This window comes from Falco naumanni, chromosome 12 (assembly GCF_017639655.2).
Source record: "Falco naumanni isolate bFalNau1 chromosome 12, bFalNau1.pat, whole genome shotgun sequence".
In the NCBI taxonomy this organism is placed as follows: Eukaryota; Metazoa; Chordata; class Aves; order Falconiformes; family Falconidae; genus Falco; species Falco naumanni.
The window spans coordinates 22,151,969-22,171,555 of NC_054065.1; the positions used below are offsets into that span (position 1 = coordinate 22,151,969).

Sequence of the window (19,587 nt, forward strand, 5' to 3'; positions counted from 1 at the left end):
CACTCTTTCCACACGGAACCCGAGCCGGCACGGCCACACCCCCCCCCCCGCGCCCCATTGGCCACCGCCCCCCCCTCCCCGCGGTGCCCGCCCGCCCCCCGCCCCCGGCCTCGCTTGCCATTGGCCCGCTCGCCCTCGCGACAGGCGGCCCCACCCCCTCGGTACCGCCCATTGGCCGCGGCCGCCCCGCCCCGCCCCACAGTGCTAGAAGAGGGGGGGCGGGGCCGCGCGTGACGTACCGGGAGCGACGACTTCGATTGGTCGAACCTGTCGGGTTCGTCCCGCCTACCCCTCCCGCCGCCCCGCAGGCCCCGCCCCGCGGCGAGCGGGACTCGTGCAAAAGGTGCGCTTCACACGGCCCCGGGCCGTTGCGGGGGCGGGGCTCTCCTTGCGGGCCGGGCCGGAATTGGGCCAGCTCCGCTTGAGGGGGAGTCGTGCGGGGTCGGTCGGGTTGCGGGGGTGCATTGTCACGTCACGCGTTCGGCCGTGGGCCTTTGTGACGTCACGCGGGGGCCGTTAGGGTCAGCACCGGCCGCCCGCTGAGGGCCCGGGGCGCGTTACCGGCCGTCGGTCGTGAGGGGCTGGGGGGAGCAGCGAGGCCAAGCCAGGCGCCCGCTCCGGCCGGCGCGGCAGCAGGGCGGCCCTGGGAGCTGGCCAGCACCGGCGAGCCCGCCGCGGGGGGCAGCGGGGCCCGGGCTGCGGGCAGGGGGGAGGCGGAGGGGCCGCGGCGGGGACTTGGCCGCTGTCGCCTCGTCCCCGGGCCCGGGCCGCCCGCCCGCCCCTCCTGCCTCTGTCCGTGCTGAAGCCCCGGCTTTTGCCGGAGGGTGTTAGGTGCCCGCTGGGTTACGGCCCCGGACGGGCGCCGCGCCGCCCGTGCAGGTCCCCAGGCCCCTCCGTTCCTGCTTGCTCGGGGAGGGGGAAGGAGCCCCCGCCCGGCCCGCAGGCTGCAGGGCCTCGGCACCCGTCCCCAGCTACCACATCCCCGGGCCCGCGGGTGCCACAGTGCAGCCCGACAGCCATGTCCTACCACCTTGCTAACTCCCGGTTTTGTTTGAGGTTTGGCCTTTTGCAGGGAAATTTCTAGTTATTTTTTCTCCTGGTTTTGCTGCTGAAGGCAGTTGGGGTGAGCGATGAGGCAATAACAACTGAGGAGCAGCTAAAAAATCTGGAGAGAAGATGAAAGCAATTTTGCTTGAGGAAGTTTTGAAAAGCTGTAATGAAAGTATGTAAATGCTAAAAAGTCAGTCCCTAGATGCTATTTGTTTTATTAAACTTGTTTAAAAAAGAAAAGGGAAAGCAAGTATTTTGAGACATCCAGAAAAATCACAAAAATGTAATCACAAAAAAGCAAGTCGCAAAAATTGCAAAAAGGCAGAGCTGACCTCTTACTTTGGCTGCTGTGTTCCAGGGAGCCAACAAACATGGCAGCAAGAAAAAGCATCCAAGAGCATTTCATGAGTAGAAAATGGAGAAATAGGAAACAAATAGCCATAGCTATTTGTAGCTATAGAGCTGTAGTTGTGTGTATGAATATATAGACCCAGTAAGAAAACTGGTGCCCTGAAAAGGAGGGTCTAGCAAGAATGCAAAAGTCTGATGCTATACTTGGAGATTCCAAAGGGATCATGATTCAGGGTCTGTACAAAGGGTCCTGACAGCTGGAGTTGGACAGCCAGATTTAGTCGTTAGTAAAATGACAGAAGGTCTTCATGCTTTGACAAGGAAAGAGTTACCACCAAGCATACCCGAGACCAAGGGGTTCAGGACAGGCTTCCCCTAAGCTCAGCAGAGTCCCAGCAAATCAATGTATATCTACCACGTTGCTCTAATCTGTGCGTGTCATCCCCTCTTCTTCGCTTAAGATGCAGTGTTATGCTCTTTGCTGTCACAGCTTGGGCACCACAGGCACTGCTGTCCTGACCTGTGACCCTGAACCCTGTGTTCTGTGAGATTGTTCATATAGCAAAATCTAGGTCTGCTGTGTTTTGAGTTTAGCGGTAGGAACCCTTGTGGAATGCTTTAATGACCACCGTAAAGAGTACTTTAAGAGAGTCAGTAATTACCGTGCTATAACATTCTCCTCGTCTACTTGGCTTCCCATATATGCCATAATATTCAATAAGATGTTGTAAATAATCAGGAAGGTGACCAGCAATTATGCTGGAAGAGAACATGCCCATGTCCTCTCCTACTTACCCCCACACAGGGCCATTAGTTCATAAGGAAGAACTACCCAAATTTAGGATATATAGGTCAAAGAAACTGGTACAGCTCAAATCTTTTTTTAATTCCTGCGGGTGGGGCAGGTTACCATTTTACAGGGGTTGTTGTTAATCCAATGGAATTTAGGTAGGAAGAAAAGGGGAACAAGTTTACTGTTTCATTGGAGGGACTTCAGGAGTTACTGAATGTGAGTGTTGGGTAGTCGACCCCCTGATGTCATCGCAGTTTTCTTGATTAAAGTACTCAGTCCGCTCCTGCATGAAATAAACAGGATATCAGTATCAGTACTGTCCTTATGAATAAAACTTAATCAGCAGTGAACGTAACTGTGTCAAGAGCTGTGACTGACTTACGGGAGGGGAGTTACGGCTTTTTTTGGCTTCTTTTTTGGTATGTAAACAATGTCTAGATCAATTTGTGATCCTTTTAACATTTCTTCACCACGAGACCTCCTAACCTACTCAGGGATACCATACCACTGGTCAATTTGCTGCTGTCTTCCCCTTAGGGGATGGCATGTTCTTGATCCTGCCCTTGCCCACTAAACCAGGCTGAATACTGAATTCCTCTTGGGGCCAAAAGCCACAAGACATGGACCGTACACCTCAGGAGAGTGGGAAGGCATGGTTTCTTCCCAGGTGGGAAGGAATAATGGTTCCTCAGGCCTTCTACTGCTCCCTGATGAATAGGGCTGGGCATATAGTTTTGTCCTATGGGACCCAGCAGCCACCGTTGTCTTCACTGGCTTCAAATACAGGGACTTTGACGAATAATCACTGTGCCAGCCCAGTCCCACTGCCGCACATGTCAGGCACAGGCCAGCAGCGGGATCACACAAGAGTTCATGCCGCTACCTCTTCCCCACACTCTTTCTCATAAAGCAGTGTGCTCTACACTGCTGTTCCCAGGCTTTTCAGTTGTATTATCAGCATTTAGTTCCTAAATTTAGGGCTGTCCATCTGGCAATATTATCAATGTTAAGGTTAACGAGAAGGTGACTAATAAAAGTCCCTAATGAAGCCATAAATGGAGTGCTACAGGAGAACAGTTTGTTCCTGCTTATGCTTTTGAGGAGAATGCTATGTCTTCAAAGTAGGGAGGACTCCGGGGTTTTTGTTGTTGTTTTTTTCAGGCTTCCAGGCATTGTTCGTGACTCACCCCATTCTTTCTCGGCTCTGCTTCCGGTTGGCATGTCTGGAAGGACCCGGCTCCAATCTGTTTACTTACCGTAAAAATGCTCCATGTTCTGAGTGGAGAAGTAACTCTGAATCTCCAGCATGCAGCTTCATGCTGCCCCACAGCTGGGTGACAAGATAGGGAAAGGCTGAACAGAAAGCTCCTGCCTGTTGCCTGTTCTGAGGTACAATGTTTTGCCCTGGGTGCTGCTGAGCTCTTAAGTCAGCTGAGCACTGTGGGAAGAATAGGACTTTGGTTGGGAGATTTGCTATTACTCAGCATGTTTGCTGAGTAAATAAAGTCACTGCTTTTTCCTTTGAATTTCTGCGCAAGTTTTCAAGTGGAGAGATCTCCGCCACAGAGGGCTCTTCATCACTCAGTGCCTTTCCACTTGGAAAAGGTGAAACCCTGTCTATAAACCGCTAATGCAGTCATATACTACAGAGCACACTGCCTCCTTTTAACACCTAACTTGTTCCCATTCTGTGCAGTCATCAGGCCTGTCTGCTTTTAGTAAAGGCTTGTGGGACTCTGGCAAACATGACTCCATCTGTCTGTTCCACTTGAAGGCTGTCAGTGTTCATTTTAGGCTGTGTTTCTTGCAGGCAATGTCTCTCTCTGGTAGCTGTCTTTACAAGGTTTCTTCAAATTAGATGCAGTCAGCAACACCAAAGCCAACAGAAGCGTTCACTGCCCAGTTACCTGCATAAACAAGTTTGTTCCTCGTAATGAAAAACAATACAAGTGGAAAGCAAGTATTACTGTTCACATAGCTCTATGTCAAATTCAGTGTTACATCCTGATTCAGGAAAGCAGCTTTATCAAGGAAAAGACTTAAACATGTGTTTGCAGTTAATTAAAAGGCCTTCTTTGAACAGAGGTGAGTTAAGCATGTGCTTACATGCTTTCGTTTGTGACCTGTGAAGAAAGACTATAGCTGTAACTTACACTAAGATAGGAAATTAAGAATGTCTTGCTCTATAAAAGAGGTTTCTTCTTCTACCTGGTTACTGTGTCTGTGAAGTCTGGGCTCTTTGGAAATCAGTCAGAGAACTCCAGACAAGTTGAGGGGGTCAGTATGTCATCCGCTATACTTCTGAACTTTGCAAAGCAAATTAAAAACCCCCACTTCTTTCCCTGCCAAAATATTTTCTCCCTAACAGAGAAAGAACTGGTTTAAAAATATGCCTTTCTTATGTCCCGTTTTGATCTTTCCTTTTTAGGTTAGTTATTTTGCTTTCTTACTATCAAGCCATTCATTTGATACAAGGCAATTGGCAGCCTGCAACTGCTTCATAACTTCTGGCACAATTAACTGCAAAGCCAATCTATAACTATTTTTAACGAACATGGTAGTTTTTTTTTCTTTGGTGGAGTTAAGAGCATTTCCTGGCTGCTTTGGTTACCACTTTGTCTGCTTACGGTACAACTAGTATTTTCTTAAAATTCACAAGTAGGCAGGCAAAATAGTTGCTCTAATCAGCTGTGAAGTTAATACTAATAAGGTATTAGAGCTAATACCTTATTCAGCCAATGTTCAAGTGGATCTTACTAGAAAAATCACCGCTATATTAATCATTAAAGGAAAAAAGTCAGAAAAAAATGTGGTGTTACTCGCTTTTGCACACAGTGTGGCTCTGCTGGAAAGATAGTAACAATGACTCAACACAGATAGGAAAATCCTGTAAATATGGAATTAACAGAATGAAATTCTGGAAGTCTGTCTTTGCAGCTGATTGGTTGGTAACATTTTTCATTGCTACTGAAATTATTATCCTTTATCCAGCATTTTTATAAATCATATTCTAAAGTTCTGCCTTTTATTCTCTTTAGAAAGAACATGAGATCGCTAGCGCTAAGCCGAGCCAGTTCTCTTGGACCTGTGGCAATGAGTGTCAATGCATCAATGGGTATTTGCTGAGGACAGACGCTGAGAGACATGTATGTTAATTTCTGGGGTGCCTGCTCCACCTACCTTCAGTATCAGGCCCTGTCAGGAGGCATACAAGATTTTCTGGCCTCAAAGTTGGTTATTTAGGGATTCCTGGCCTCAAAGTTGGTATATCAGGGATTCCCACTGTTGCTATAGGATGCTGGATTTTATTGGTGCAGGATATCTAAAGGTCTCTTGCTGGAAGAAGGTCACTTGGGTCCTTCGAGTCCCTAGAGGTCCCTACAAGAACAACTAATAGTGTAGGGAAATCATAAACATGCATGTTCTGGCATTTGAAAAGTCAATTCAAAACTAGTTCAACAATTGCAGCTTTGAACTGTGTGAGGCCGCAGAATACCTCTGTGTAATGCTGCCAAAGAAGAAATGCCCTATGGTGGCACATTTTGCCCTGATAAATGGGGCCATGCTCGCACACGTCCGTGTCTGCTGGGAGTTCAGTGACATCAAGGGCACACTGTGCAGCAGAAATCTGATTTCGTCAGTCCCGGGGACTGAACTAGGCAATGTAAGAACTTAGTACGAGAACAGTATTGGCTCTGAAGAGGAAGATCCCCAGGCAAATTGGAATGAAAGCCATCGTGCTGGCTGTGTATATACAGAGCTTACAGGGTGGTTCCTGGGACAGCCATGAGCATGGGATATGGCACATCCCATTCTTTCTGCTCTGCAAGACAGACCCGCCTGCAGCACGGCAAACAGCCTGGTGGCACAGGACCAGTAGGGCATGCTCAGGCATGGGGGCCCTGTGCAACACACGTTTACAGGCTCCCACTTTGACCCAGCACCAACAGGTTTGATCTGGAGGGCAGCCTCAGGCTTATCCTCAGCAGGCAGGCCAGGTACACCTGGTGTTTCCAACCAGCTCATCTACTCACAGGTCTCTGCTGCTCTTGCTGCCACAACACACATCAGGCAAGAGCTGCATCCATCTGTCCTGATGACACGAAGTCTTTATGTCAAGTCCTTCAGGTGGCTGAGCAATAGCACACTCATCATTTTACCATTTATATATCAGATATTAATTGTATCAGCTTGAGATGAGTGAATTTCCCTTTACTACACAAATGGATATGTCTGTGTAAAAATGGTGTAAAAACACCATTTATTTTGCTGCTTGAAGTGTTTTTGTTAGATCGTGTTTAGGACTGGAGGTGCTGTTAGCTGTTCATCAGGCATTAGACAAGCTCATGACAAAACCTGCCCCTTCTAAGCTACAGATATTTAGAAAGAAGTCATTCTAGCAAATGATACCATATAATTAATGCCATCTACTAAAAGCAAATTTGCACCCACTATAAAAATTTTCTGCAGATAACCGTTTTGAGAAAAAAGTGTTTGAGAAGTATCTTTGCCCAGAGCAGAAGAAACATTTTTTCAGTCCTGATCATTCAACATTGCCTCTCCCCAGGGCTGATGCTGTGATTTGGAATGTGCTGCAATCCTGACTGTGAGACCTGCAGGACATGCTCCTTTCCCCAGGCACCAAACATGGCCTTCACATAAGGATGGAGACATGAAGGTCTGTGCTGACTCATCACCTCTTTTCTTTTCAAGGATCAATTGTATTTGATATTTGTCAAATCATATCCCAAGACAGTAAGCATAAACATGTTAACTTTATGTTCTGTAACTAATTCTATTCATTTTCAGAACTGCTTTCCACAGAGGCCTTTTTGTGGTCAACTTAAGCAGGTCTAACCAAAGCTGGTGCCAAAATGGGCAGTCACATTCCCCCTTCAGAAATTACATTCCCACCCCAACCAAGCCTCAGATCTAGCAATTAGGACATGTGATGCCATGAGGGGCATCAGCTCTGCCTGCCAGTGCAACCAAAACCAAATCTTTTATTTCAGTGTTAGTTTTCAGCCAGTTCAGCAAGTTGATCCTATTTACCTAGGGCTGCAGGATTGCTAGAGCTGACACATAGGACCATGTGATGAGGGCAGGGAAAAGTGCGTGACTATATACTGGCAACAGCACATAGTTGCTGATGCTGGTCATGAAACCACAGCCTCAACTGGACAATAAGGGAGGGATTCACGCCTGGGAATTGGTAGCTGACACACAAAACATCTTCAGATCATGGACCTCCCTTTAGAGTCAGTGGAGATCTAATCAGCTTTGTCAGTGGAGCCTGCAATGTGGTTTATCTCCTCCTACAGTAGTAAGTACTTGATTAGATGAATCCCACCCTTAGAATGCCCATTTTTGTCGCTGACTATAATGAAAGCCTGGTGTGAATAGCTCAGAGATTGGGTCAATGGCTAATGAGGCTAATGAGGCAACTCTTGCCCCCTAGTGTTAGTTCTGCCCATTATAAGACAAGGATTTTTCTTATTCGTACATTAAAGCATGAGTTAAGTGAGTCCTTTAATGCCACAAACTGAATAATGTCAGAAGGAAGAGTACAATCCAGTGGTCCATCCTGCTAATACTAATGCTTATACCAGCATACTAGAAATGTGATGTTCAAAGCTGTCTCCAAGCTAAAATTCACAGGCATAGAGGAGGTATTTTGATTTAATCAGTCCTGGGCAGCCAGCAGTTCCCTCAGAAACAAACAGGAGTTTTAGAAAGCATGTCATTTAGGTGATTAAGCATGGAGGAGCCTCGCTTCAGACGTGTTTTCATAAAAACTTCATCTAAATCTTACAATCTAATGCTATACAGTTCATTATGAATGGCTATTTGCATAGTGAAATAGTGACTGTGAACATTGCTTCTTGAAAGCTTTATTTGTGTTGACCTGCTTTATATCTAGCCAGGTGTTTCGGTCTTAATGTTTGGGAAAACAAAAGTTCACATCAGCATGCGTGGATCAAATGATGTGCCACAGTAACTGCAGAGCCAATGGAGGGATTCCATTTCTGCCACTGCTGAGATGACAAAGCAGATATTAAATACAGCAGTTGCCATGGCTGTCCCAGGAAGGACTTGTCCATCAAGTTTGCAAGTAATCTGTTTGTGAAATACGTGCTCCATCTCCCTTAGTGATTAACAATGTATATTATCTCATTAGTTAACAGTGGGGATAAAGGTCTTTTTCCTGCCGTATGTCAAGCTCTTGTGCAAAAAGCTGCAGTTAAACTGTGTATAACCTTAGGATCATGAACAGTGCCAACTAAAGTTCTAGGAATATGCTTGTTCAGTTTTTATTAGCCACATATAATAGACATACTTTGTGCCTTTGCTAATTAGATAAAGCAGAGCCTATCTGTTCCTTGGAAAATTCCCTGTAGGAAGATATTCTCCTTGTAAAAAAGCAAATATGTAAAGAAGCAAAATATGTGCTTATTTGATGAGCAGCATCACAACACACCAGTGTCGTTAATACACTGGCACATGCATACAGGGATATAAAATCACTATAAACACTATTGAAACACACATAGATAGACACTGTTATAAATCAATTAGTAGATCTTTTTCAAGCTGGTCTTCAGGGCTTCTATGCTTGTTAATAATGATTATATTTAATCCTAAGTGGGAAGAAGTTTCCTGCATGATATTTCAGACTCAGGGAGACTGGATTGCAGCCTGCAAGCACATAGAAAGGCAGCCAGTAGTGCTCGTGTGTTCATGTTTCCCTGAGGAGTCCTAACAGGCTGGGCTGACACAGTCCTCTGTGGGAGGCAACCTCTAGGACAGTCTGTGTGGGTGGACAAGGAATCGGGTGTGCACGTGTGTGGCCCCTCCTGAAATGTTCGGTATGGTGGCACGTGGGCAGCTCGTAGGCTGGTGGGAAGTGTTGCAGGAGGGAGGAGGAGCTGCTCGATCTCTGTCATTATAATTCACCATAGTCCTATGCAATGGTTTCCTGGCATTGACTGTGGCCTGATCTAGCAGATGGGGCAGCTGGGGCAGTCTGGCAGTGCTACACAGCCCAGCACTTCCTACCAGGGCATGTAGCATGACTGAGTCTTCTCTTTATCGAGGTGATTCATCCTAGCCCCACATACCATAGTGTCTTCCTGACCTCCTTTGTCTCTCTCTCACCTGCTGTAACTGTGTCACACAGCCTGCTTGCGCTGGTCAGGATGATAACACGGGCCCCTGCATATGGATATCCCTCTCTGGCAGTTTGCATGCCACCTAATCCATCCATGGGTAAAGAAGTAGTTGCTCCTCCATCACACTCAGCCTAGAGAAGGCTCCTCAGGGCTGCCCGGAGGGCAGGGCCATGGGCAGCGTGGTAGGCTGCAGGCAGAGCTGTGCTGGGCTCCAGCCAGGCACTTGGCCCTCCATCCTCCCTGCCCGGGCAGAGCGCAGCGGGGGGCAGAGCCTGGAGCTCAGCACCACGTCCCCTGACTGACATGTCCCAGTGCAACCCCAGCCTTGGAGGCAGCGCAGTTTCATGTTTCTATAAGATCTGCTCCACTCAGCAAGGGAACCCTGCATGGATCTGTCCCTCTGGGCCAGCGGGATAGCACAAGTGCTCAGGCACCCCCCTGCCCACAGCAAGCTGACAGGAGCAGCAGCACTGCAACCAGCTCCTTGTACTCACCCTTGTACAGCTGTTTATCTGGGAGAGACAGAGCCTTCAGAGGGGGACAGCTGCCTCCAGCTTTTCCTTTCAAGACTGTCTGTGCAGCCTTTGGGTGTGCCGGACTGCCATGATCTGCAAAGTCTGCACACAGCCTGCTGAAGCCGCAGAGGTGGCAAAGCAGCTAATGATTAAACCTGCTTTTTCGGTTTTACTGCTGGAGAAATGCTTCTGTAGCAAAGCACTAAGGAGAATACAATACTCCTTTTACATCAAAAGACTATGCAGATACCTAAGGTAAATACTGGCCTGCATTTAGCATGCTGGTTTCTGTGCTGCTATCTACTTCCCCTGACAGTTTCAGTGAGATCAGTGAGTTCTTCAGCCCTCTCAAAGTTCCCAGGGTGGTTGTCCTTAAAGTGAAAAGGGGAAGGAGCTGCATTTCCAAGATCATCTCAGTCTGGGAAACTTCACATGACCACAACTGTAGCATAAAGTGTGCACAGGCACCTATTTGCACACAATCTTGACAATTACCAATGTGGTCATCTCCCCTCTAACTGAGTGACTGTTAGAGGCATCACTAGGTCAGCATACACATGTGGGCACACACACAGAGCAGATGTAGTTCAGGAGGAAAGTTAAGAGCAAAGATCTCTGCTTTCCTAAGTCCTGGGAACACACTGTTGGCTGGTGCTGGAGACTAGTACAGTGGTCAAACAATGTAATAATCTTGGCGCTATTTGTTCCAAGGGAAAAAAACAACCCAACAACAGTGTGACTGAAAAATACAAAGGAAATGGAGTAAACAGACAAGATGGAGCAAAGAAAGCAAAAGGGAAAAAAATCAAAAGCAAGTAATAGGCAGAGTTAGTTATTTCCACTAATTCCAAAGTTCTTGTTTCCTTCTGCCAGTCTCACTTGATTGTTGGACAGTGAGGGCAGTTTCTATAGGTTCCTCTTTAGCTGAAATGACTTATTAATAAGACATATCATTTGTAATAAGCATAAGGGTATCCCTCTGTAAAAACAATTCTTCTGGATGTAATGAAACACTTGCTCTGTCCTCAAGTGTTTTTGCTGGATGGGCATTATGTGGCTTTATTCCACTGAATCATCCCCAGGGAGGGTAGAAATGAGGGATGGTGGGGAAAGAGGTTTGGAAACAAACACTCTAAATCAAAAAGGCAGGACTTTGTACGCAACCCAGGCCACAACGGCATCATCAATGGCTCCCACAGGGCCAGGATTCCTCCTGCATTTACAATCAAAAGACAAAGCCTAATAATCTTGCCCTAGCTTTGCATGCTTCAGCAGCTTTCCTCGGTTGTTTGCAAACCTCTCAGTTCATTGGTGTCTGATGTATGGCAGATGTCTCCCAGAGCTGCTGAGCACCCACACTATCATCCTTCTGATGTCACCCAGGCCTGAAACTTAAAAGACTCATCAGCGGGGGAGTGCATCTGGAGCTTTTAGTAGGATAGTTCTTAGTAGGATATATTTTGTCAAAAAGGAATCAATCCCCTGTTTCTTTGGGAATCCCCTGTCCTTCACAGATGCTCTAAAGGAGATGCAAGAAAAAAATTACAGATAATCTCAAGGACAAATTCTCAAGTTACTGCTCAAAGGTTGATCATTAGGAGCTGTAGCACTGTGATAACCTTAAACCCTGACTCAGAGATGCTCATATCAAAGACCCCTGCCTAAATTGTGTACTGTCTTTTTGAAATCTAGGCAGCAGTGATGGAAGGGTTTCAGGTCACAGGGAAGCCATCTCACTCCTCAGTATCGCAGCCCTGCATTGTGGCTATTCCCTGGCTGCCACTATCTTCTAACAAGAGCAGCCACAATCACTCAGGTCTGGGTATTTGGAATGTTTTAGAAGTAGACAACTAAAGCATTAATGAGGATCAATATAAGAAAATATCCGGAACTAATATGCTGATGACTGTGAAACAACAGCTGAAGGGACAGTGGACTTTTTGTTGCGGTATTTGGCCCAAATTTTGCAAAAAAAGTTTCCCTATAACTCTCAGAGGAAGACGTGATTGTGAAACAGGTACTAAATTAGCATTCTTATTTGTAACATATGCCTTGCAAAGTTAATTACATGGAAATCGTTTGCTTCCAACAATGCTGAATTAGGGTTAATGTTTCTACCATGGCAGACAAATGACAATGAAACCCCAAGTAGCTGTAAATAAACTACTGTTGTTTAAACAGCCATTCTCACTCCCATGCCAAAGGATGATTAGTTCAGACAAAATAAAAAAAAAGGAAGATACAAAATATTATCAATTGATAGCTCCTCAGTAATCTATATAAAATTACCTAAGATTATCCTTCCTCTTTTTTGAAGAAGTAACCACATCCTGAAAGAAATAAGCAAGTGACACTAATCTGAGCAACCTCCATGGGAAAGCAGATCACTGAGTACATATAGACAGGCTCGCCCTGTTAATTCAGAATGAACTACATCTGTGAAGGGAGGAAGGCAGGCTACAGAGCTGTCAATCAGAAGGCTGGTATTAATTTAAGTAATAAAATTAGAACCATAGATGTTGCCATGGAGGGATTTCCGCTTTACCTGATGGCCTGCATTGGTGTGTTGTGAAGGTCTCAATAGCTGTGCAAAGGCAGTGTATCGGCATGGGTTTGTTTCTGCCAGCTGCATGCTTAGAACAAATCAAAAAGGTCACTGCCAGGTAGTGCAAGTCCCAAGTAAGAATTTCCTTAGAATACCTCCCAGGTTGAGAAATGTCTAGTGTTCTTTTCACGCATTTATTATTATTTATTATTTACCAAGGGCAGGAAGGGACCTCACTGGCAATCAGGGGTCTTAGATTTGTTGCATGTGGTTAAGGACATGCGGTGCTGAGGCTGGGTACACGTCCTGTTTCTCAGCACTGCTGAGGCTGAAACAGGACAGGATGATTTACAGCACGATAAGGACTTCTGGCATTAAAGAAGTGAGCAGCTACTATTCTTCCAGGCTGAGTCACCAGGGAGAATGAGCCTGTAAATAGGGAAGGAGGCTAATTGTTTTGTGTTTGGTTACTAACAAGAAGAGTAGAAGACAATTCTGTGTTTGCATATGCTGAAAGCTGTCCTTACCATTGCAAAGGCTTGATTTTATTCAGTGCTTTTCTTGTTGATGCTTCTGATTCTCTGTAAGTGACCAACTGGCGATTTCACTGTAGGATCACTAAAAAATACTCGTTCACAGCCTGGTACTGTGGGATACTGGATTAGGACTAAAGCCAACATCATCCTTGGTAGTACCTGTTTGTATGATAATAACAATAATAAATCCATGCAAAACACATACAGTTTTTCTCCAACTTTGTACCAATGCCAGCTGGTTACATACAGTATCTCTTAACACATCCACTATTAACTCCAAAGTTATGAGGAGTGAAAAAACATTATTCAGCAGGTACAGATCTGAAAGTACTTCACCACAGCATAGTAATTTCTTCAATCCCACTTTATAAAAGTGATCTTTTCATTTTTTTAGAAAGTTGACTTTTTGCCTAAGCTGGAGATGTGGAGAAAAAGCTTGGTAAGGGATGCAGGGGCAGGATGTGGAGCAAGCCTTTAGAAACATCTCCCATTTCTGATGGAGAGTTTTGCATGCAACTGAGGCATTGCAGATATGGCAGGCCACTTGCAAACACTACAAATCATTGCAGTAAATACTGAGCTTAGAATTTACTTCTGTAGTGAGTTTTATTCCACTTCCTTTGAAGATGGAATCTAAACTGTCAAAAAATAGAATTAAAAAAGCAAGTGACCATTAGAACATCTGGTGAATTTGAGCCAGGCTCTAGGATTTTATGTAAGAAGTTACTGCAGAGCCAAATTTGAAAACAAAACTCATGGTTACTGCCTGGCACAAACCCGGAGCTGAGTTCCCTGGCTGGGCTTTGCCATTCAGTTGAGTTCATTCCCTGGAGCACAAGTAGAGGACCATGCTTTCAAGGCCATGATTAACTCACTGCTTCTTGCCAGCACTTAACTGTCTGGTTTGCACCCACAGCCATGCCAGCAGCAAGTGCAAATTAGCAGCAGTTACAAGATGAGTCTGCCATGGATTCTTTTAGCCAGAACATGAGACAGCAAAATGAACATGGAAAGAAATTAAAACAGGCACAAATGAAGGCTGTGGTTGTTCATACACAAATTCCATTCTAAGTCTCTGAAACACAGCTTCCAGGGCTCTGCCAGAGAAATTCCCTGAACTCAGGCAATGCAGGGTTTAGATTTTCAGTCCCTTATTTAAGATCAATAATGATAAAATGGTTTCATGTGCTTTCCCCTTTTGATAACACATGGAGCTCCACTGAATGTGGCTTTTCTCTGAGAATGAGGTCCTTCTGTAGCCTCGTTTCACCCTGAGACCTCAAGCACTGAGACTCTAATTTGGCTTCGAAAAAGAGTAGGAAATTTAGAGAAAGGAATTTTACTCATTGCATCTTACGCAGAGATCTAGCGATGCATTGTTGGTTGTTCACCTGTATTCATTACATTGATGTTCTGTACCCATCACATTGTTGAAGTTGACTGTGTTAAGATCGGTGAAAAATTATCTTACACCTGATAAGAGTGAGGCCCCAGCCTGCCTCAAAGGCAGACAGATCCCTTAAACTACGTTACAGCAGCAGTTCTCTGATCACACTTGTCCCTCTAGAAACTGGCACAATGGTGAGATTTTCCTAGCTTTCACTTTACCTGGGAGAAATATTTAAAACATGCCCTAAAGGTAAGTCTGTAACATTTCTCATAAAAATATATTATTTTTCCAATCAAGTGAATACTTCCTTGATACCATTTTCGTTAGTGCTAATGCTTCCTCCTGCTTTTAGTTGCAGCCACAAAGTACTTATAATCCAGTACAAGCTAATTACGTGGATCATTGTCATAGGAGGCATTTGTTTTACCTCCCAGGAAATCATTAGCTGTCATGATCTGCCATTTGCTCTGATGGCTTTGTTTATGTTATCATCCAGGCCTCATAAAGTCCATATTATCTTTCCCTAGTGGCATCTAAAGATTGATTAGTAGTAGTCAGAAAAGACTTTACATGGCAATTAGCACTCAAGTCAGTCAGTGACTTTAACACTTGCGTTTGTCAGGAAAGATTTTCTAAACTTCCTGGATGACCTAAATAGCCACCGAGCTCTGGAGTCACTGGAGTCACTGGAGTGTTCCCCGATGGCCTAGGAAGCGCTGAGAGTTCAGGTACATAATATTGCTTCTATTTGCAATTGGATGATAAATGCATTATGAGCAGAAAAAATGCATTCACTGTTCCCTAGTACTACACACAACTCCAGAGGGGTCTGTGCAATGCCTAAGCTTGCCAGAGGGCTATTGATGCAATTCTTGTCAAGTAAAGTCCGATTTGGTAGAAGCCAGGATCGAGAGTTCTACCTAAAGTGGCTTGTCTTCATTTCTGCTGAGGAAGATGGATCATTTGTTCCTGCTGTGCCTTTGGCAATGCTCTGCCTCCCCAGATAGCAAACAAGTGTAAGTATTTACAAATGTCTACTATGTCTAATGCTAATGAAGTTGAAGTCCAGCCAAGGGTTCACTGAATTTGAAGGAAAGCTTGTAACTGGCTTTACTGGGCTTCTGTTGTGTCCTTAGGACTTTGACTGACACAAGCATGTGCAAAAAATTTGTATTATTGTATACGCTTGCTTCCGCTGACCTTGCAAGAGCAGGACCTCTAAAAGAGCTGATTAAACAGTAAAAAAGTATTTAGCAGCTATTTTTGCAAACAAAAAAGTTTTTCAGATTAGTATGAATAATGGGGAAAAATTACTAGCTGGAGCCAAGTATTCCAGCACCTGCTAAGTACCTGCAATATTCCTTATGAATCTGTATTACCACAAAAAAATACATATGAAGGTTGACAGTGGAAGCTGCATTATTGGTTCTTACTCACTTTATGTCATGTCCAAGTCAGTTTCAGTTGCCAAGGAAGTAGATATAATGCACTGAGACTAATTATATTCACAGTAGAGAACAATACAGTAATAACTGGGCCCATAAATTACTTTTCCTCAAACCAGGTAACCCAGCAACAAGCATCATCCGACAGTCAAAAATTAAACCAATTAAAAATGAAAGTTAATTAGCCAAAAGGTTTCATAAATATGTTATGTTTTCTTACCCAGAAAGAGCCAACGTTGAAAAATAAGGCTATCTGGAGCTAGTTAATTCTAGGTGTCTCTGTAGCCTTTCTTTTCCCTTTATATGATAAAACTCTGGCATGAGTCCATTTTGTAGGATACAAAGGATTTTTTTCCGACAAAGCTTCATCCTTTCATAGCAGCTGAGCCTCAGAAGTGCACTTTGCCTTCAAAATAGTATGTCAGATAAAGGCACTGTTGCCTCTAGTATAGTAACTTCTCAGCATTGCTGATCTGGTGGAAAGCAAGATTAAACACCAAAGCAGTATAACAATACGTAGCGTTGTGCTATCAGTCTGTGGAGCTTTTTAAAGTTGTAAAGATTAATATTTAACTCTCAGCTATTTTTTAAGGTAAATACATAAATAAAACTCACTTCTAATACCAGATGTTATACTGTATGCAGCCTTAATTAGACCAAAGTCTTCCACAGTGCTGAAATGCATATTAAGCAGGCTTCCAGGGCAGGCTTCGGCTTCTGTGCCTGATACACCAGCTTTATAGCTACTAGGATTCAACTGGGTTCACACAAATTACACAAGGGAAAAATAAGACAGACATGGCCCAAAGGCTGTCACTGTACCATTACTGGGTCCAACCGTATTTTGCACTATGAATGCTAGAAGCATTGCTTACCGGGAAATGGACTTCATCTTCCATTCTTGCGCAGCAAGAGCTACACCCAGGTGCTAGGATGAGAAGCAGCCTAAGTGAGGAGCGATCTCTTTTTTTCAGATGAAGACGAGCAATAGCAGGGAGCTTCTGCTCTGCACTGTTTCTGATACCTGCAGGAAACTACAGAAGATTGAGTCTTGCAGCGAGTGCTTATGAACCAGCTTGTGCCATTATTAGGACCAGATCACTTCTTCCTGGGATACTCACCGATAGTAAAGGCAAAAATGTGAGATTCCCTATGATAAAGTATTTTATAATTATTCCAGAGGGGTTTTTCTCTCCACCTGTTCAATTATATAGTATAGATTAAATGACCTGTTGATATTTATGTTTAGGAAGAAGCTTGATGCTCCTCTATATTCAAGACTGATTTCCTCTAAGCATTTTATCTGCCTAGCTAGCCAGCATCTTTCACACTCTTCAAGCACTGTCGTCACATGGAATGGCCTTGTCATCTGGCTGCAGAGGGGACAGTTGACCAGGCTAATCATTAAATAAATTACTTCGGTAACTCACCACTATTTTCCCAGTAAATTCCATTCCCTAGTACGTGCACAGCTTCTCAAAGTAGGAGAAGACAGTGGTGCAACCACTCTCACCAAAAATCTGCCCAAAATGCAGACCTGTACAGTGCTGTCTCTCAGCACCCCCCTGTGACGAGCCTGTTACAGATGGGAACCCGAGGCCCAGGACAGGGACTTGATCAAGCTCACACACAAAGGCTGAAAATCCACGATCTCACCCGCATTTTTTAAAGATGATGCAACTTCCCTCCAGTCTATCCTTGAGCTAAATTATGGTCTATGCATATAAAACTTCTGTAACTTCAGAGGTGACTTCTGTACATCAGTTTTGTGCCCACAACTATACATATAAACATTAAAACTCCTGGTACCTATGCTGAACTTAATGACTTTGTCTTACAACATTCCACAGTGTACAACATTATTATTATTATTATTATTATCCTGTAAGGCTTAAGCTGTACCATATACATATGTACAAATTTACTTTTAAGAGATAAGTACCCATCAACATGGTGGCAATGTTTTGGAAGGACTCTGTAAGCAGTCACTATTCCCATAAATGTTCTATTTATTTTCCTGGCTATATTTTAAAATTACATCCTGAATGCAATTCCAATGCTACACACGTGCTCTGGGAAAAACAATTATGCCTTTGTAGGGAAATGTGGATTGCAGGATTCCAAAGCAAAAATCCTGAGAGAGAACGAAGACCATCTCCAAGGCATCCAAAGAATGACTTTCCCCTATGTTTGACATAACTGGTAGGAAGTTCTTATTTCAAAACCTTCAAGAAACACTGCATTTATTATATTAGAGTGATAATACTTCAAGACGAGATTGTGAGTAAGGCAGCTTAAATAGCTCAATGCTGCAGCTGTAACTTAAGCTGTTCTCTATTTATTACTGCCATTGTGATTGATACAGTTTGCACATTCTGTAGCATTTCTTATTCATAATAGTGTAATTGTTAGCTAGGATTTTGATTCAACTATTTTTATAAAACATGCATAAAAAATGCAAAATGGCAAATGGGAGATAATTACCATTAATTGCACCAGCAAGTACTAAAGCATCTGTAGCCTAAGAAAATCATCATCTTGCAGCAACACACTTACGATTTTCTGAATCAAAACAGGTAAAAATATATTTAAATCAGATATTAAAATTTTGTGTGAATGTATCGATAGACTAAAAGAAATTCCAACAATTACAGGGCAACAGTGCCATCTTGAGGTCACTAAAGAATTAAAGGGAAAGCCACAAGTATTGCTCTGAAGGTATTCAAAATTTAAATGCAGAAATTATTTGTTCCATCTATATGTTCCAAGAAAAAAAAAAAAAAAGACTCTCAAGCCATTTTCTTAGTTTGGCCTTGTTAAAAGCAAAGCATTTGCAAACACCAGCCATGTCATAATACAGTCATTCCTGATTCATTAATTACCAATTTATTTCCTTGGTTGCTTGATTTCCTCCTTTCACTAATTGGTACCTTCATTTTGCAGATGGCAAAGCATACAATAAAACTCTTGCATCCTACATTATTTTTTTTTCAGGTTGGACTAAGTCCAGTGTTTTACCCTTTGATGTTTTATGGGCTATACAGTGAAGATCCACCTGAAGGCCAGCAGAACTGCATTGCAGATTTTCTGATTGAGGCACAGAACAGAAAAATCTGAATGTACAAACGTGGTAAGAAAGCAGGGGAATCCCTCAAAACACATATGAAAATCTTCAACAACATGAAAGAATGCTGAAGGAGAGCTGCACTGATCCATATGGCACAGCTACTTCAGCCAGACATTTCAACCACACCTAGCACTGGGTAATGACCACCAGAATAGTGGCAGTTTTAAACTAGCACAGAAAAGTCACATTCTAATTATTTTAAGCAAAGGTTGTGGCAAAACCAGTAACCACTACGCAAGCAAATATGATAAGCTCTGCTGGGTGGTTATGAATCTGCTAGAGCAAACCTCTTGTTTGATGACACAAGTATGTGTCTATCAGCAAATATGTCAAATCGATGTTTCAAATAAGATTCTCTTTTTTCAAGTAAAAACCATCTAGAATACCTCCTTAGATAACATTCACGGTCCAATAAGGAAACACATTTTGAAAATTAGCTGTTTTCTAAGAATGTATGTTTTGTGGCATTTCAACCCTGAGATAAAAAAATCTTTATATAAACTATGCCAGACATTACAGTTCCAAAGGCTTTTTTTAAGCTCACGTGTCTGAGTCAGTTCACAAAAGTTACACCATCTTAAGCGAGCAATTCCTACTCTGGCAAAGAATTGTGAAAGGGAAGATGGAGATACCTCATTAGCATCACAAAAATAAGGATTTTCTATT

The 19,587-nt window shown here is 43.8% G+C and overlaps 1 long non-coding RNA gene across 1 annotated transcript; it reads left to right on the forward strand.

The window, feature by feature from the left end:
- The first annotated feature begins 255 nt into the window (after positions 1-255).
- On the forward strand, positions 256-19,437 carry LOC121096257. Its single transcript, XR_005830417.1, has 5 exons — positions 256-343; positions 5,233-5,340; positions 6,762-6,872; positions 14,972-15,077; positions 18,789-19,437. It is a non-coding gene; the product is annotated as an uncharacterized LOC121096257 (long non-coding RNA).
- The last annotated feature ends 150 nt before the right edge of the window (positions 19,438-19,587 follow it).